The sequence below is a fragment of the Schistocerca americana genome, chromosome 1, assembly GCF_021461395.2.
Source record: "Schistocerca americana isolate TAMUIC-IGC-003095 chromosome 1, iqSchAmer2.1, whole genome shotgun sequence".
Lineage (NCBI taxonomy): Eukaryota > Metazoa > Arthropoda > Insecta > Orthoptera > Acrididae > Schistocerca > Schistocerca americana.
The window spans coordinates 435,617,417-435,638,747 of NC_060119.1; the positions used below are offsets into that span (position 1 = coordinate 435,617,417).

The 21,331-nt window shown below is 42.0% G+C and overlaps 1 protein-coding gene across 1 annotated transcript in view; it reads left to right on the forward strand.

Moving 5' to 3' along the window:
- LOC124623368 (carboxylesterase 4A-like) overlaps nucleotides 1-21,331 on the forward strand; it is a 363,176-nt gene that overhangs the window by 309,560 nt on the left and 32,285 nt on the right. The gene's annotated exons all lie outside the window — the stretch shown is intronic.

Consider the following 21,331-nt stretch of genomic DNA (forward strand, 5'->3'; position numbering starts at 1 on the left):
TTTTCTGGGTCTCATGAACAAATAAGGCGAGTTGGGTCTCACACGATCGCTGTTTCCGGAATCCATGTTGATTCCTACATAGTAGATTCTGGGTTTCCAGAAATGACATGATGTGCGAGCAAAAAACATGTTCTAAAATTCTACAAGAGATCGACATCAGAGATATAGGTCTATAGTTTTGCGCATCTGCTCGACGACCCTTCTTGAAGACTGGGACTATCTGTGCTCTTTTCCAATCATTTGGAACCCTCCGTTCCTCTAGAGACTTGCGGTACACGGCTGTTAGAAGGGGGGCAAGTTCTTTCGCGTACTCTGTGTAGAATCGAATTGGTATCCCGTCAGGTCCAGTGGACTTTCCTCTATTGAGTGATTCCAGTTGCTTTTCTATTCCTTGGACACTTATTTCGATGTCAGCCATTTTTTCGTTTGTGCGAGGATTTAGAGAAGGAACTGCAGTGCGGTCTTCCTCTGTGAAACAGCTTTGGAAAAAGGTGTTTAGTATTTCAGCTTTACACGTGTCATCCTCTGTTTCAATGCCATCATCATCCCGTAGTGTCTGGATATGCTGTTTCGAGCCACTTACTGATTTAACGTAAGACCAGAACTTCCTAGGATTTTCTGTCAAGTCGGTACATAGAATTTCACTTTCGAATTCAATGAACGCTTCACGCATAGCCCTCCTTACGCTAACTTTGACATCGTTTAGCTTCTGTTTGTCTGAGAGGTTTTGGCTGCATTTAAACTTGGAGTGGAGCTCTCTTTGCTTTCGCAGTAGTTTCCTAACTTTGTTGTTGTACCACGGTGGGTTTTTCCCGTCCCTCACAGTTTTACTCGGCACGTACCTGTCTAAAACGCATCTTACGATTGCCTTGAACTTTTTCCATAAACACTCAACATTGTCAGTGTCGGAACAGAAATTTTCGTTTTGATCTGTTAGGTAGTCTGAAATCTGCCTTCTATTACTCTTGCTAAACAGATAAACCTTCCTCCCTTTTTTTATATTCCTATTAACTTCCATATTCAGGGATGCTGCAACGGCTTTATGATTACTGATTCCCTGTTCTGTACATACAGAGTTGAAAAGTTCGGGTTTGTTTGTTATCTGTAGGTCCAAGATGTTATCTCCACGAGTCGGTTCTCTGTTTAATTGCTCGAGGTAATTTTCGGATAGTGCACTCAGTATAATGTCACTCGCTGCTCTGTCCCTACCACCCGTCCTAAACATCTGAGTGTCCCAGTCTATATCTGGTAAATTGAAATCTCCACCTAAGACTATAACATGCTGAGAAAATTTATGTGAAATGTATTCCAAATTTTCTCTCAGTTGTTCTGCCACTAATGCTGCTGAGTCGGGAGGTCGGTAAAAGGAGCCAATTATTAACCTAGTTCGGTTGTTTAGTGTAACCTCCACCCATAATAATTCACAGGAACTATCCACTTCTACTTCACTACAGGATAAACTACTACTAACAGCGACGAACACTCCACCACCGGTTGCATGCAATCTATCCTTTCTAAACACCGTCTGTACCTTTGAAAAAATTTCGGCAGAATTTATCTCTGGCTTAAGCCAGCTTTCTGTACCTATAACGATTTCAGCTTCGGTGCTTTCTATAAGCGCTTGAAGTTCCGGTACTTTACCAACGCAGCTTCGACAGTTGACAATTACAATTCCGATTGCTGCTTGGTCCCCACATGTCCTGACTTTGCCCCGCACCCGTTGAGGCTGTTGCCCTTTCTGTACTTGCCCAAGGCCATCTAACCTAAAAAACCGCCCAGCCCATGCCACACAACCCCTGCTACCCGTGTAGCCGCATGTTGCGTGTAGTGGACTCCTGACCTATCCAGCGGAACCCGAAACCCCACCACCCTATGGCGCAAGTCGAGGAATCTGCAGCCCACACAGTCGCAGAACCGTCTCAGCCTCTGATTCAGACCCTCCACTCGGCTCTGTACCAAAGGTCCGCAGTCAGTCCTGTTGACGATGCTGCAGATGGTGAGCTCTGCTTTCATCCCGCTAGCGAGACTGGCAGTCTTCACCAAATCAGATAGCTGCCAGAAGCCAGAGAGGATTTCCTCCGATCCATAGTGACACACATCATTGGTGCCGACATGAGCGACCACCTGCAGATGGGTGCACCCTGTACCCTTCTTGGCATCCGGAAGGACCCTTTCCACATCTGGAATGACTCCCCCCGGTATGCACACGGAGTGCACATTGGTTTTCTTCCCCTCTCTTGCTGCCATTTCCCTAAGGGGCCCCATTACGCGCCTGAAGTTGGAGCTCCCAACTACCAGTAAGCCCACCCTCTGCAACTGCCCGGATCTTGCAGACTGAGGGGCAACCTCTGGAACAGGACAAGCAGCCATGTCAGGCCGAAGATCAGTATCAGCCTGAGACAGAGCCTGGAACCGGTTCGTCAGACAAACTGGAGAGGCTTTCCGTTCAGCCCTCCGGAATGTCTTTCGCCCCCTGCCACACCTTGAAACGACCTCCCACTCTACCACAGGTGAGGGATCAGCCTCAATGCGGGCAGTATCCCGGGCAACCACAGTTGTAGTCCGATCAGGGGATGCGTGGGACGAGCTGGCCGTCCCCGACAAACCCCCATCCGGACCCCCACAGTGATGCCCATTGGCAACAGCCTCAAGCTGTGTGACCGAAGCCAACACTGCCTGAAGCTGGGAGCGAAGGGATGCCAACTCAGCCTGCATCCGAACACAGCAGTTGCAGTCCCTATCCATGCTAAAACTGTTTTGCAAAGAACGTCTGAACTAATCTACAGAGAGCGCAAACAAATCGACAAAATTTAAATGGTTATTAAAATACAAGATTGCCTAGTAAATGCAGTAATGCTGCTACTTGCGCACTGCTGACACTGCTCGGCGGCGGAAGGAGACTAAGCGAAATTACACTATTCAGGTACTAAAACGCGATGCTACACTCTCAAATACTATAATACGCCCGAAATTTATGAATTAAACAATGCAAGTACCAAAAACACGCAAAGAAATTAAGATTTAAACTATGTAACAAATGAGTGAGCTAGGAGTATACGACTTGCTGCTCAGCTGCTTATCCAACGGCGGCAGGGAGCACACTGACTGTGACCAACCGACACTGGCCATTCAAAACAAAAACAGTAGACAAACGACTACGCGAATTTACACTATTCAGGTACTAAAACGCGATGCTACAGTTCTCAAATACTATAATACGCCCAAAATTTATGAATTAAACAATGCAAGTACCAAAAACACGCAAAGAAATTAAGAATTAAACTATGTAACAAACGAGTGAGCTAGGAGTATACGACTTGCTGCTCAGCTGCTTATCCAATGGCGGCAGGGAGCACATGTAAGTGAAGGTGATGAACATTTCACCATACACATCAATATCACATAATAGTATGATATAAGCAATATTTAAAAAATCATGTCCACAGTCTAATGCATCCAAAGAGCTTTTATCTCCCTGAGTTGTTAGAGCCAAACATGATGCACTTAGTGCAGATATAGTACAATATTTACATTTTAATCTCATGACACAGGTCATTAATGAATGTCCACACTCATATTAAATATGAAACAGATGTTGGTGTTTGTCATATTATATTCCTGCTTGCCTGTAATGATCATTAACTATAAAAATATAATTTAGCACTCCGCTTTTAAAGGTTTAAGGAACTTGAGCTAGGCAACTGTTTTGAAACCTTAAAGCCAAGATCATATTTTAACATTTACTTTTCTCTGAAAGGGATTTTTGAAGTTTTATAAGTCATTTTTGTGTTTTAAAAATCTAAATAAGGTTCTAGTATAAACATTTGTGAAAATTAAGTATGTTTTGTAATTTTCGTTTCAGATACAATTTGAATATTAATACTTGGTGTAGGTTTGGCATAATTTAAAGTGTATTGTAAACACTCCATCCTATAAACTTTCTAATGAGCAACAAATTCTCAAACATAATGATTTTTTTATTACTATGTAGTTTTTGAATCTAAGGAGTATGTACCAGTTTGTTTCTGTAATGGTGCATATGGATTTTCAGTTTCTTACACAAGGTGAGGTCATTATCATTCTTACACAAGGTGAGGTCATTATCAAAGCAAATCAAGTATTATCTACATTTATTGCTTCTCAGTCCATCTTGTTACATATTTGCATGTTGAAACATAGTTGTAACTATAGTTCATTAGAAACATTTTTTTTTCTTTATTAATTCAAATGGTTCAAATGGCTCTGAGCACTATGGGACTTAACTTCTAAGGTCATCAGTCTCCTAGAACTTAGAACTACTTAAACCTAACTAACCTAAGGACATCACACACATCCATGCCCAAGGCAGGATTCGAACCTGCAACTGTAGCAGTCGCACAGTTCCAGGCTGTAGCGCCTAGAACCGCTCAGCCACCCCGTCCAGCATTTATTAATTGTGACAGTATATACTGAAAATCATAAAACTGTCCAAGTACCAACATCAAAGACACTAGTCCAGCGTTTATTATTCAAATTATGGGTTTCACATGCTGGCAGTTGAGCATGAAAACTTTCAGTGCAGAACCTTATCCACAGCAAAAATGTTTTACTACCAAACACATGACCTGAATCAATATTTTAGTATCTGATACATGGTCTAACCATTATACAGTCTGAGTCCAAGTAGTCCGAGCATGAGTGAAGTGGTAGCAGATAGAGGTGAAGTCCAAATAGCAGACCAGTAGTCCAAAGAATCATACAGTTTATTATAAAAGTCTGTCTCAGATCAGGGTTCCACTGCCTTAGGTAATACTTGAATGGATTATGGCAGGCTTTAGCTGGCCTTTCATCATCTCAGGTGCCCAGCATCCCCAGTATGCTGCTATAAGCCTTACACCAGGTGGCATGAAGCTTACCTTCAGACACTGTAGCCATTACATAGGTCAGTGATGTATTTACCATACTGATGTCTGGTGGGCTTACTGAATCCCTCCTCCCTTGAGCAAGCCCACAGGGCCAAGAATGTCCTACCTGATTCTAGAAAACTGTTTAAAACCCTTTCAGAAGTGAGCACATATAATTCTTTAAGCATCTGTGTTTTAAAGGGAACATTAGTCTCTATGCAATGCCATTGAATGCAGAGTGAAACTGGTGTATGGTTACATGTCTGATGACATTGTGCAGTAGCAGAAGTGCTTAAAGATGCCTGCTGTAAATAAACTGGTACCTATGAAAATACTCTTGGAAAAATATCTATGTTTTCAGAACATTGAAATTTTGACAGGTTGTCTAAATGTGTTCCCCACTTCCATTTCTCCTGTTTATTTTTCTTTGGCTGCTGCATACTTGGACTAAGCATTACATCGTCCATATCATCATTTGCACTGTCAGATTCTGCTGCTTTTGCATTTTCAGTATCAATATTGTTACTAAATTCATCTTCAGAAGTAGAATTAGAATTATAACTGTAATATTCATAAGATTCACTTTCACTTGCACTTAGAATATCACTAATGACCATTTTCCTACACCACCACCACTACCCAGCCATTGATCTTGGTACTAGTCCACTTTAATTGGGTTGCAGCTACAATCCAATAAGATTTCTTATTGCTTAGCTGTATGACGTCAAAATGTGTCTGTATGACTTCAAAATGTGTGACAAAATTGACAGTCCTGCCAAGGGTGAGATACACAGTGTTATCCACTTTTTAAATGCACAAAAAGTCTGACCTTACAAAATTTATAGACAGATAACTGAGATATGTGGTTATGTGATGAACAAAGCATCAGTTTGAAAGAGGTGTATCATGTTTACTGGTAACTGGAAGAATGTTCATGATGAAGATCATTCAGGCTGGTTCTCAGTGGCGATTAATGGACTCAAAGCAAGGATTTAAACAAAAATCCAAGTTCATGGGCATTTCACAATTAGTGGATTGCTCATTCTTTCCATAAATTTCAAGAATTGAGTTGCACAAGACTGTCAATGCAGACCTGAGCTATAATGAAGTATGTGCCATGTGGATTCCTCAAATTTTGTCGGACAAACACAAAGCCAAATGAATGGCAGCTGCGTTGACATTTCTTAGTCACTATGAAAAGACTTGGATACCATGTTTCATACCAGAAACAAAGTGCCAATCAATAGAATGGCATCTTTCACAATCCACAGTGAAACAGAAAAAAGCAAAACAAATTTTGAGCACCAGAAAGATTATGGCTATGGTATTTTGGGATCATAAGCTGTGTCCTGCTCATCAAATACATACCTAGAGGTCAGAGCATAAATGCAGCGGCCACTGCCAGACACTTTAACTACTTCACCACATTGTTAAGAAGAAGCAGTGCAGAATGCTAACCAGGGTAATCATTGTCCTTCATGACAATGCATGTCATCCTTCAAAATAATGCACCAGGGGTGATATAGGGCTTACTTCAGTGGTTTCAGTGGAAAATGTTTCAACATCCACCACACAAATGATTATCATTAATTCCCCAAATTGACAAATTTGTAACAGCAACTGAGTATGCAGAAGGCATACAAAAACTGCCATTGTCACTCACTTCAGGTTATTTGAATATATGTTCATGCCATTCAGATTAAAAAAACATGGCTCAAACATGGAAGACACTCATTGACTCAGCCCTATGCAAATACATACAAGTAGCTAAGCAGATTCCTAGGGATGATTAATTTCTACTGGTGCCACATCCTGCAGGCAGCCAAAATACAGGCACCCCTAACCAATGCCCTTTCTGGGAACTACACCAAAGACAAGTGAACTGTTCCATGGTTAGAAGAAATATCATAAGCTTTCAAGACAATCAAACAGGTGCTACAGAGGGCTGTGATTCTGGCCTGTCCTTCACCGATGTCCTACCTGTCAGTCGCTGTCAACGCTAGTGACACTACCATCTGTTCTGTCCTACAGCAAACGTTAATGGCATACGTCAACCCTTATGATTTTTTTCATGCAAATTAAAGGGCTCTCAAAAATTGTGTCCACATACAATTGTGAACTACTTGTGCTCTACAAGACAGTAGGGTACTCCAAGGAGTACACTGATGGCCATCCCTAAGACTTTGCACCAACTACTCCCCTTAGTACACACCATTCATAATCCTAGTCCAGATGTATCACCCCACTGCTTTCAGCACCTTGACCTCATAACAGAATTCTCAACAGACATCCAACACATGAAAGGGGGGAAACATGGTTGTGGACTACATGTCCCATATTCATCCCATCAATACATTAATCAACCATGAGGACATAGTGAACCCACAAGGACATGAAGATCATTTATGTGAACTCTTAGATGACCCCAACACAGGCCCAGGGCTTGAAAAAGTAAGGTTACCCAACACTCATGTAAAACTCTGGTGTGACACATCACAAGGTAGACCATGCCTCCTAATCCCCATGCCATTAAGAAAATCAATTTTTGACAGCCATCATAACCTGTCACACCCCTCAGTTCACCCCAACATGAGACTCATTACAGAATGTTTTGTTTGGCTGGGGGTTAACACATACTGCAGAATATAGTTGAGGGCCTGTGTTCTGTTACAGCATACCAAGACCAGACGGCATGCATTCCCCCCCAGAAGGCACCCTCACTGTACCAAAAAAATGTTTCCAGCACATAATACTGGACCCAATTGGCTCCTTACCTGAGTCCAAAGATTACAACACATTTTATCAGCCATTGACTACACAACTTGGGTAGAATGAATCCCTTTACGTGGAATAACAGCCAAATCAACATCATGGGCTTTCATTAACACCTGAATTTTCCACCTCGGTTGCCCTCTATCTACCACAATTGACCAGGGGTGGCAATTTGAATCCCTCCTTCTTGCTGAGCTGTAAAAACTAGGCAGCATGTAACAATTTCACACAATGGCCTAGCTCCCACAGAGCAACAAGGTCGAGGAAAGATGGCATCAGACACTGAGGGCTGCCATAATGAGCCGCGACACCTTGTGGACAGACATTCTATCCTGTATTCTGGCAGGCACCTTGGCGACATACAAAGACAACCTGAAGTCACCACTTGCAGAGATGCTGTTCAGCAAATGCTGCACCCAATCTCCCCCTCCCTGTAGCAGACTTTTTCTTAACCTCCCCACCATTAAAGCCTGCAGAACTACCTTCACTAGTACTGAATGTCCAACTCCACATTAACAACACTCTCACACCCCAGCCTCAAGCTCATGTGTTACGAGCAAGCTTCATCCTCAAGTGGCTAAATGATAGCTCCCATAAAATGTTACCTAACAACACAATCTGCTCTGTGCACCAGCGACTGTACTCTGGCCCTTGCAATGTGACTAACGTAGAGGATAAACATTCTCAATGCTAGTGAGAGACACACCCACAACAGTATCTGTCTGCTGACTGAAACCAGCTTGATAGCTAACAACAGAGGACAACAACCTTTTCACCCCTCTTATCTCAACCTTTCCCAACCACAAACCTTCCAGTGTGGGTCTTCATGTCGATATGACAACTTCAACACCCGGACTGGAGATACATCCACAGTCGCAAACATTGCTGATGACAACACTCCCTGCTCTGCTAAGGCAGACCCATCCACCCATTCCCCACCACCACCATTTCTATGGGACTACATGTAGGAGTAAACCACTACCCCTACCTGCCACATTGAGCTCTGCACTAGGAGGAGGGCCTCATGTGCATCAGTTGTCAGGCTTGACTCTGCCCAACATACTGACTGTAACAACTACAAGCATATTTTAACTGTAACCAAAACTTGTGACCTTTATTTATCATTTCCCACTTGCCTCTTGAGTAGTGTATACCATAGTAAAACATTTTGTATCTGTTCAGTATACAGGGTAAGTCACTAACTATGGCCACTTAGAATAACTCTGAAAGTATGATAGTAGCTGAAAAGTTAGTGGGACAAAAGTTGCACGGGACAACGGGGGTCATAATATGATGATGGTTTTCTGTTGCTAGGTGGGGTCATGTCAGAGATATGAAGGTCAACTTTGTTTTTTTAAATGGGATGCAATAGTTTGGTACTTATTTCCTGATAGCTGCTATCGAGTCGAATCCAATGATGTGTAACAGTAAGGTCTTTGAAGGTCACAAAGGCAGAATGGATGTCCATTTGCAGAAGGTGTTTGAAGTGATAACCACTGGTATCAATGCAGTGCTGCAATCTTCTTATCATGGATTCAGTGGTATTCCTTATCACTTCAGCACTTCTTGAAGCACATGCTCTGACAGTTCTCTCTCGTATATCGTGCAAATAGTAAATATTCGCCGAACGCGGCATATCCATCTAACGTGCCACTAACATGTAAATACCAGTCATTGGTTTTGCAATACAACACTAATAGGAATGGTAGGACTAGTATCATTGAATCAAGCAAATGTGAATGATGTATTCCTTCAAAGATGTTTCTCATTTATGGAGAATACCAACGAAATTCAATGAGAGCTATAGACTTATACGCTGAAAGATATTCTCAATGTACTCACCCTACACATTGTACATTTAAATGTGTATATGATAAATTCCCCCCCCCCTCTCCCCCCACGAACCATAGATCTTGCCATTGGTGGGGAGGCTTGCGTGCCTCAACGATACAGATTGCCATACCATAGGTGCAACCACAACAGAGGAGTATCTGTTGAGAGGCCAGACAAACAAATGGTTCCTGAAGAGGGGCAACAGCCTTTTCAGTAGTTGCAGGGGCAATAGTCTGGATGATTGACTGATCTGGCCTTGTAACATCAACCAAAACGGCCTTGCTGTGCTGGTACTGCAAACGGCTGAAAGCAAGGAGAAACTACGGCCATAATTTTTCCCGAGGGCATGCAGCTTTACTGTATGGATAAATGATGATGGCGTCTTCTTGGGTAAAATATTCCGGAGGTAAAATAGTCCCCCATTCGGATCTCCGGGCGGGGACTACTCAAGAGGACGTCGTTATCAGGAGACAGAAAACTGATGTTCTACGGATCGTCAGATCCCTTAATCAGGCAGGTAGATTAGAAAATTTAAAAAGGGAAATGGGTAGGTTAAAGTTAGATATAGTGGGAATTAGTGAAGTTCAGTGGCAGGAGGAACAAGACTTTTGGTCGGGTGAATACAGGGTTATAAATACAAAATCAAATGGGGGTAATGCAGGAATAGGTTTGAAAACGAGAGTTCGGGTAAGCTACTACAAACAACATAGTGAACACATTATTGTGGCCAAAATAGACACGAAGTCCACGCCTACTACAGTAGTACGAGTCTATATGCCAACTAGCTCTGCAGATGACGAAGAAATTGAAGAAATGTATGATGAGATAAAAGAAATTATTCAGATAGTGAAGGGAGACGAAAATTTAATAGTCATGGGTGACTGGAATTCGATAGTAGGAAAAGGAAGAGAAGAAAACGTAGTAGGTGAATAGGGATTGGGGGTAAGAAACGAAAGAGGAAGCTGCCTGGTAGAATTTTGCACAGAGCATATCTTAATCATAGCTAAAACTTGGTTCAAGAATCATAAAAGAAGATTGTATACATGGAAGATGCCTGGAGATACTGACAGGTTTCAGATAGATTATATAGTGGTAAGACAGAGATTTAGGAACCAGTATTTAAATTGTAGGACATTTCCAGGGGCAGATGTGGACTCTGACCCCAATCTATTGCTTATGAACTGTAAATCAAAACTGAAGAAACTGCAAAGAGGTAGGAATTTAAGGAGATGGGACCCAGATAAACTGACTAAACCAGAGGTTGTACAGAGTTTCAGGGAGAGCATAATGGAACAATTGACAAGAATGAGGGAAAGAAATGCAGTAGAAGAAGAAGAATGGGTAGCTTCGAGGAATGAAATAGTGAAGGCAGCAGAGGATGAAGTAGGTAAAAAGATGAGGGCTAGTAGAAATCCTTGGGTGACAGAAGAAATACTGAATTTAATTGATGAAAAGAGAAAATATAAAAATGCAGTAAATGAAGCAGGTAAAAAGGAATACAAACGTCTCAAAAATGAGATCGACAGCAAGTGCAAAATGGCTAAGCAGGCATGGTTAGAGGACAAATGTAAGGATGTAGAGGCTTATCTCACTAGGGGCAAGATAGATACTGCCTAAAGGAAAATTAAAGAGACCTTTGGAGAAAAGAGACCCACTTGTATGAATATCAATAGCTCAATGGAAACCCAGCTCTAAGCAAAGAAGGGAAAGCAGAAAGGTGGAAGGAGTATATAGAGGGTCTATACAAGGGTGATATACTTAAGGGCAATGTTATAGAAAGGGAATAGGATGTAGATGAAGATGAAATGGGAGATATGATACTGCGTGAAGAGTTTGATAGAGTACTGAAAGACCTGAGTCAAAACAAGGCCCCGGGAGTAGACAACATTCCATTAGAACTACTGACAGCCTTGGGAGAGTCAGTCATGACAAAACTCTACCATCTGGTGAGCAAAATGTATGAGACTGGTGAAATACCCTCAGACTTCAAGAAGAATATAATAATTCCAATTCCAAAGAAAGCAGGCGTTGACAGATGTTAAAATTACTGAACTATCAGTTTAATAAGTCACAGCTGCAAAATACTAACGCAAATTCTTTGCAGATGAATGGAAAAACTGGTAGAAGCTGACTTCGGGGAAGATCAGTTTGGATTCTGTAGAAATATGGGAACACGTGAGGCAATACTGACCCTACGACTTATCTTAGAAGCTAGGTTAAGGAAAGGCAAACCTGCATTTCTAGCATTTGTAGACTTAGAGAAAGCTTTTGACAATGTTGACTGGAATACTCTCTTTCCAATTCTGATGGTGGCAGGGGTAAAATACAGGGGGCGAAAGGCTATTTACAATTTGTACAGAAATCATATGGCACTAATAACAGTCGAGGGGCACGAAAGGGAAGCAGTGGTTGGGAAGGGAGTGAGACAGGGTTGCAACCTCTCCCCAATGTTATTCAGTCTGTATATTGAGCAAACAGTAAAGGAAACAAAAGAAAAATTCGGAGTAGGTATTAAAATCCATAGAGAAGAAATAAAAACTTTAATGTTCACCGATGACACTGTAATTCTGTCAGAGACAGCAAAGGACTTGGAAGAGCAGTTGAACGGAATGGACAGTGTCTTGAAGGAAGGATATAAGATGAACATCAACAAAAGCAAAACGAGGATAATGGAATGTAGTCAAATTAAGTTGGGTGATGCTGAGGGAATTAGATTAGGAAATGAGACACTTAAAGTAGTAAAGGAGTTCTGCGATTTGGGGAGCAAAATAACTGATGATGGTCGAAGTAGAGAGGATATAAAATGTAGACTGGCAATCGCAAGGAAAGCATTTCTGAAGAAGAGAAATTTGTTAACATCGAGTATAGATTTAAGTGTCAGGAAGTCGTTTCTGAAAGTATTTGTATGGAGTGTGGCCATGTGTGGAAGTGAAACATGGTTGATTAACAGTTTGGACAAGAAGAGAATAGAAGCTTTTGAAATGTGGTGCTACAAAAGAATGCTGAAGATTGGATATGTGGATCACATAACTGATGAGGAGGTATTGAATAGGGTTGGGGAGAAGAGGAGTTTGTGGCACAACTTGACTAGAAGAAGGGATCGGTTGGTAGGACATGTTCTGAGGCATCAAGGAATCACCAATTTAGTATTGGAGGGCAGCGTGGAGGGTAAAAATCGTAGAGGGAGACCAAGAGATGAATACACTAAACAGATTCAGAAGGATGTAGGCTGCATTACGTACTGGGAGGTGAAGCAGCTTGCACAGGATAGAGTAGCATGGAGAGCTGCATCAAACCAGTCTCAGGACTGAAGACCACAACAACAACAACATGATAAATTGAGAACAACTGGATCTTTAAAGCATCAGAAACATATCCAGGAAAGGAAAGCTGCTAACGAGGAAATGGAAATTGGTACACTTGCCACTGTGGTTCAAGATCCTTGTGTTAGTTCGCATCAAATCGCAAGGGAATCTGTCATGAGCCAGAGTAGTGTTGTTCGTGTTCTGTATCATCATAAATATCGTCCTTACCATATCAGTCTCCACCAAGAATTAACTGGTATGGATTGTATGCATCGCATTGAATTCTGCTGATGAGCTCAACTTAAGATTCAGAGAGATAACACATTTATTAATTTGATTTATTTACTGATGAGGCTACATTCACAGACCATGGGAATGTTAATTTGCGTAACATGCAATACTGGGCAACTGAAAATTCATGTTGGCTGTGGCAAGTTGCACACCGAAAACTGCAGTTGGTGAATGTATTGTGTGGGATTCTGGAGGGCAGAATTATAGGCCCCTATTTCGTTAAAGGAAATCTTTAATGGTAGGATGTACACCACACCCATGCAAGAAATATTAGGTCTGTTATTGGAAGAAATACATTTAGGAACAAGGAACAGAATGTGGTATCAGCACAATGGGTGCCCAGCACATTTTTTGCTGATGGCTAGAAATTGACATGGAGGAGATGTGTGTCATGGCCAGTTTGTTCGTCAGACTTGATGCCTCTGAATATTTTCTTGTGGCAATTCATAAAAGAAATTGTTTATAAAGAGGTTCCAACTACACCTGAAGATATGTGAGAAAAAATTGTCAGAGTATGTGCTTCGATAAGTGCCGATGTGGTACCAAACTATAGCATTCCATTGGAGGGAGGGGGGGGGGGGGGGGGGGCGGAAAGAAAGAAAAAAGGTTAACTTTCATATCTCTGACACGACCCCACCTAGCAACAAAAAACCAATGTCATATTATGGTCCCCATTGTCCCACAAACTTTTCAGCTCCTATCATACTTTCAGAGTTATTATTGGTGGCAATTATTAGTGACTCACCCTGTATAATAATGGCAATAATATGTGAAATTCTTCACCAAGATACTTTTACCTGCTTGTCTCTTGAGTAGGGCATATGACAGTAAAGCATTTTGTATGTGTTCAGTATGCAGTAATGGTAATGAAGTGGAATTCTTTACCAAGGTATTTTTACATCATTCTCTTCAGTTCCAGATGCCCAGGATTCCCACAGGCCTCAGCTGATTTTATGTAAAGATGTTTTCATTACTAGGACCAGAGACAGACCAGGATGGTATACAACAAGAAAAAGTGTTGATTTTTTATTTATTTATTTATTTATTTGCAAAATGCCTGTTAACAGGCTTGTGACCCCTCAGATTTTTTTGCCTTTTCTGCATAAGATTTTAAAAGGTGAGATATTTTGACTGCTCAAGGTATGAATCTAGTGTAATAATTAATTTTATCCGGGAACACTTGCAAATTTTTATGTGCAGTGGAAGCAGGCTATTTCTCATGATTTGACATACTCTTTAGTTGGTTTCAGATGTTTCTGGCTTAGAACAGAATCTATATATGTGACAATTTGTTGAAATAGAAAAGAACATGTGAAATGGTTCCATTCAAGGCAATATTGTGGAAGTGTCTCAAACAAAAACTGAAAAATCTGCAGATGTTTAATGATTTTTGATGTTAATATGATCTATTTAATTTACACATTTTTTTGTAAGTTCTGGGTATACCTGGAGTATTGCAGAGGCAATGATGACCCACTCTGGAAATCTGTTGTATTGCGCAACCCAAAAGGGGTGTTGATGAGAAGGGTTTTTTTAATTCTTAATTTAATGGGAGCTGCAAATAGGCATTGGACTAATTTAACTTGTGGAAATATTACTCTCCAGAAAGCTGTGTGAACAGCCATTGGTATAGAGTAAAGGGTACGGGGTTATTTCACCGTTGCTTTAAAATCACCATCCACAGTTTTTCTCCTAGTTTGCAAACAATTAACAACAGTATTACCCACTGCCAGTCAGCTATACATTTTAAAGCATTTTGCTACTTCTTCTTCAAGATCACAAGATCATCATGAAGAGCCAGTGAGACTGGTTGGGACTGAAAGAAATGAGACACTGGAAATATTTTAGGAATAATGTGAGCCTCGAAATCTGTTGCAGCTCTTAGGCCAGGTTCAGAGTGGCAAACAATGTAAAAAGCAAAATAGATTGCTGGATAGAATGAACAGATCCCTGAACAATAAATCTGGACACAGCAAGTGCATCAAGGTGTAACATGTCAGTATTTTAAAAAGGATGTATTGCTGCAGGCATTGAGTCATGGACAGACACAGTGAAAAGACAGCCAAACATCTAAGCTTTCAGACAGGAAAGTGCTCCTTTAGAAATAGAAAACACACACATATTCACACAAGCACAATTCATACACACACTCATGGCCACAGTCTGTGGCCACTGTGGCCTGACTGCAGACTGCGACTGCATCTGATATGAGCAGCAATCTGGGATGGGTGGTGGCGGTGTTAAGTGGAGTCATGGGGTGGGGGTGAGGGGGGGGGGGGGGGTATAGCAGGGTAAGGGTGGGGGGAGATGATGTGCTACCTGCAGGGATGTGTGGGAACAGGATAGGGCTGCTAGGTGCAGAGTCGGAAGGCTGTGTTATAGGGGGGAGGAGGGGGGGGGGGAAGGAGATAGAGGAGAGAGGTGAGAAGGGGAAAAGATTGCAGATGTGTTGGTGGAATGGAAGATGTGTGTAGTGCTGGAGTGGGAGTAAGAAATGGGACAGGTAGGTGGAGGTAAAGGACTAGCGAAGCTTGAGGCCAGAGGAGTTCCAGGAATGAAGGGCATGTGGTAGGGAAAGTCACCACCTGTGCAGTTCAGAAAAGCTGGTGTTGGTAGGAATGGCACAGGCTGTGAAGCAGTCATTGCAGTGAAGCACATCATGGTGGGCAGCATGTTCAGCAACTGGGTGACCAGCAGTCATTGGAGACAATACATAGAAGAAATGTGTGATGATAAAGACTTCAAGAACAAAGATAATGTGATGGAAGACATCTATCTTTCTGAAAGAAAAATGCAAGGTCCTCCAATCATGAGATATATATTTGAACATGCTCTGCAGAGATTCAAAGAAGAAAGTGCAACTGGTGTTGATGACATCACAGCAGAACTGCTGAAACATTTAGGTAACAAGATGGAAGAGCAATTATTCAGAGTAATAAATGACTGCTACTAAAAAGGAGTTATACTAAAACACTTCATACCATACAGACCTATTACCACACTTAAAATAGAGAAGGTAATTGATAGCAAAAATTACAGAACACTTACTTGTAATGTTATCACATGCCTCTTAAATGTTGATTAATACAGTTAAGAGCAGCATAAAAGGAGATGTAGGTAAGCTGGAGCAAACCATTTTGGATATGAAAAAGGTAGAGAAACAAGAGAATCAATTTTGGTCTTGCACATGCTATTGGAGGGAAGGATGGGTATGAGTAGCAGAACTTATCTTACCTTCATGGGCTTATAAAAAAGTTTGACAATGTGAACTAGGAGCTACTGTTTAGAAGTATGAAGTAAATAGGACAGGACTGGAAGGACAGAAAAATGATTAATCAACTTTATCAGAACCAATCCACAAAAACAAACACCAATAAGGTAGAGAACAAGAACAGAATTAGAAGAGGAGCCATACAAGAATGTCCTTTATCTCCACATTTGTTTAATGTGTTCACTGAGGAAAATATTCAGATTATGAAAGAAAAGACAAAGGGAATAAAAAACAGTGGTGACAGCATGCACTGTATCAGATTTTCTAATGACAAAATAATAGTTGCAGACTCTGAAAGAGAAACAAATAGAATGGTGAAAGTCATATCAGACAATGGAAAATCCAGGATGGAAGGTATCAGAATAATGAAAAGGATAGTTGCTACTCATCATAAAGTGGAGATACTGAGTTGCAAAGAGGCACAACAAGAAGACTGTTGGAAAGTTCGCTTTAAGCCAACAAGGCCTTTTCAAAAACAGACAAGCTACACATATGCACACATTCACACAAATGCAACTCACCTGCACGTGACCACAGTCTCTGGCAGCTGAAGCCAGACTTTGAGCAGCAGCGCATTATGGGAGAGGCAGCTGGGTGGGGGGTAAGGAGGTAGGTGGGGTTGGGAGGACCAGGGAAAGCAGTGTAGGGGTGGAGGATGGTAAAGTGCTGCTGGGAGCATGCAGAGATGAGGTGCTGAGTGGGGCAGCTAGGTTCAATCAGGAGGTTAGATAGATGGTGGGGGAGAGAGGGGGAGATTAGTGGAAAAGGAGAGAAGTAAACAGACTGGGCACATTGGTAGAATAGAGGGCTGTGTAGTGCTGGAATAGGGACAGGGAAGGAGCTAGATGGGTAAGGACAATGACTAATGAAGGTTGAGGCCAGGAGGGTTATGGGAATGTAGGATATATTGCAGGGACAATTCCCACCTGTACAGTTCAGAAAAGCTGGTGTTGGCGGCACAGGAACAGGCTGTGAAGCAGTCACTGAATTGAAGGACGTCATGTTGGAGAGCGTGCTCAGTAACAGGGTGCTCCAGTTGTTTCTTGGCCACAGTTTATCAGTGGCCATTCATGCAGACAGACAGCTTGTTGGTTCTTATGCCCATGTAGAATCAACTTAGTGGTTGCAGCTTAACTCGTAGATCACATGACTGGTTTCACAGGTAGCCCTGCTTTTGATGGGATAGATGATGTTTGTGACCAGACAGGAGTAGTTGGTGGTGGGAGGATGTATGGGGCATGTCTTGCATCTGGGTCTATTACAGGGGTACAAGCTATGCAGCAAGGGGCTGGGAGCAGGGGTTGTGTAGGGATGAATGAGGATATTGCGTAGGTTCGTTGGGCGGCAGAATAACACTGAGAGAGTAGTGGGAAGGATAATGGGTGGGGCATTTCTCATTTCAGGGCATGACAAGAGGTAGTCGAAACCCTGGTGGAGAATGTAATTCAGTTGCTCCAGTCCAGGTGGTTCTGAGTCGCAAGGGGAATGCTCCTCTGTGACCAGATGGTGGGGCTCTGGGAGGTGATGGATGATTGGGAAGATAAGGCACAGGAGATCTGTTTTTGTACAGGGTTAGGAGGATAATTATTATTTGTAAAGTCCTCAGTGAGACCCCTGGTATATTTCGAGATGGACCACTCATCACTACATATCGGACAGCCACAGTAGGCTAGGCTGTATGGAAGGCACTTCGTGGCATGGAATGGGTGGCAGCTGTTGAAGTGGAGATATTGCTGGTGATTGGTAGGTTTGATATGGTCAGATGTACTGATATAGCCATTTTGAGGTGGAGGTCATCATCAAGGACAGAAGCTTGTCAGGTTGAGTAGGACCACATGAAGTGAATGGGGGCAAAGTGTTGAGGTTCTGGAGGAATGTGAATAGGGTGTTCTCATCCTCGATCCAGATCAGGAAGATGTCAGTAGTGATTATGAACCAGGTGAGGGGTTTGAGATTCTGGGTGTTTAGGAAGGACTCCTCTAGATGGCCCATGAATGTGTTGGCATAGGATGGTGCCATTTTGGTGCTAAGGCTTTTGAAAGAAAGGTTCATGACTGTGTTTCGGGCCTATTTAGGTTCTGGATTCTGTGTAGTAGTGGGAGGGAGTTTTGATGGTGGAGTAACTGTAGTAGGCCTGGGAGATAGGATTTGTCAGCCAAATCCCTCAGCATGCAAACTAACCTTACATCCACAGCAAGACTCGCAACCCACCATCTAAAAATTAATCCCAACCATACATTGTACCTGCTGACAAAGGCTCCACCACAGATGTTTTTTAATCACATGGATTACCTGACAGGACTCTGCCAGCTGTCAGATTCATCCACCTACAAGCCCTGCTGCAGTGACCCCATTCCAGAAATCCAGCATGATCTCCAGTCTCTCCTCAAATCCTTAGGCCCACCCCAGAACATTTCCCCATAGCCCATCTCTCTCCTCACCCCTAGCATTCCCCACACTCCTACCTTCTATATGATTGCTACAAATCCATAAATCCAATCACACAGGACACCCCATTGTGCCTGATTACTGTGCCCCCTCCCCTGCCCCACTGAGAGAATCTCTGCTCTTGTAGACCAAAACCTTCAACCTATTACCTGCAACCTACCAACTCATATAAAATATACCAACCATTTTCTCTACTGACTCTCCACAATTGCTGTTCCTCTACCACACGGTGCCCTGTTCATCACTATTGGTGCCTGCTCCCTTTACACAAAATCCCTAATGCCCATCGCCTTATCACTATTGAACACTACCTTTCCCAATGCTCAATGGATTCTTCACCAACCACCTCCTTCTTAGACACCATAACCAACTATACATTCACCCACAATTACTTCTTCTTTCAAGGCATTACCTAGAAACAAATCTGGGGTACAGCTGTGGGCACCAACATGGCAACATCCTATTCCAACATATTCATGGGCCATCTAAAGAAATCCTTCCTAAACACCCAGAAGCTCAAACCCCTCACCTGGTTCAGATTCGCTGCTGACATCTTCCTGATCTGGATCAAGGGCGAGAATATCCTATCCAGATACCTCCAGAACCTCAACACCTTCTCCCCCATTCACTTCATCTGGTCCTACTCAACTCAGCAAGCCACTGTTCTCAATGTTGGCTTCCACCTCAAAATGGCTACATCAGGAGCTCTGTCCATATCAAACCTAACAATCATCTCCAATCATCTGCAATACCTCCACTTTGACAGCTGCCACCCATTCCATACCACGAAGTCCCTTCCATACAGTCTAGCCACCCATGGCCAATGCATGTGTAATGATGAGTGGTCCCTCTCGAAATATACCGGGTGTCTCACTGAGGACTTTACAAATCGTAATTACGCTCCTAACCTTGTACAAAAACAAGCCTGTTGCTGAGCATGCTGTCCAACATGATGTCTCCTTCATTCAATGACTGCTTCACAGCCTGTGCCATCCGGATCCTTCCTCCCCACACCCCCACTCTCCGTCTAACCTGCCAACTGATCCTAGCTACCCCTCTTTCCATCTAGTCTCTGCATGCTCCCAGCATCACTTTACTATCCCCCACCCCTATCCTAACATCCTTCCCCCTCCCCTTCCCCACCCTCCTCCTTACCCCCACCCAGTTGCCTCTGCCATAATGCCCTGTTGCTTACAGTCTGCCTCCAGCTGCCAGAGACTGCGGTATGTGTGTGTGAGTTGCATTTGCATGTTTGTTTGTGTGTGTGTGTGTGTGTGTGTGTGTTTTGTCTATTTTTGACAAAGGCCTTGTTGGCCAAAAACTAACTTTCCAACAGTCTTTTTGTTGTGCCTTTCTGTGACTCAGCTTCTCTGCTAAATGGTGAGTAGCAACTATCCTTTTCACTACACTGAAAGTCATATCACACATTCTTAAACAATGGAAATTACAAATGAATGACTGGAAAATGAAAATAATGGCAGTAAGAAAAATATGAGGGAAATTAAAATCAATATAGAAACTGATGATATCATAATATATCATGAAATAATATTGAGATCGAATAGTCGCACAGGACAACTGATGCATTCGGGCATGGAGAAAAGGGTTGCACTGGCAAAACAGGTACTTATGGATAAGAAAAACATTTTAACCAAAAACATATGAAGTTAGTTGTTATAAAATCCTTCACCAAATCTTTTCTATGGAGTGCATGAAAGTGAAAGTTGTACTTGGGGTAAATTGGAAGGAAATTGACTTGCAGCTGCTGAAATGTGATTAGGGCAGAAAATGACAAGAATGGGCTGGACAGGGTGAAAAACCAACCTGGTAGTCTTCATGGAAATCAATGAAGAGAGATGATTATTAAATGAAATGGAAAAGAGGAAAATAAAATTTATTGCACACTTTCATCATTAATATTATTGAATGGAAAGTGCTAATAATGAAAAGAACAGGATGGCCTAGGATGAAGTATTTGGAAGGAATCAAGAAGAGGATAGGCTGTGACAATTACATTGGACTGAAATGAATAGCCAGTGACAGAAGAGAGTAGTTGGATTGACAAGGCATTATAGTTTAAAATATGTATGTACAAGCTGTTACTGAAAAACTCAACTTGTTTGGTATAGGAGAGTTCACTGTCTCTTTGATGACGGGTTAATCTCACACCCTATGTTATTTTTGTAGCTGATGTTGCCCTTGGATGTTTGTTCATATAGAGCTACTTTAAACAAATAATATAAATTTGATTATCTACATTCCACAATGTGATATTATGAGTTTGATCAATTTTTCTTGTGTAGTTCAAATTTCACATTTATCTGAAGCAGGAGAAACTCTTTATGTATTCTTTCACAGATCAGACAATACACCAATGTTTTTCTCTTGCCCATGGCTGAAATTGAAACTGATGCACATAATTGATATATATTATTTCTCTTGCCCATGGTTGTAAATGAAAGTGGTGGATGTAACTGATATATATTATCTACTTTTTGTTTCAAGATCTGACAGAAATGCTGTAGTTA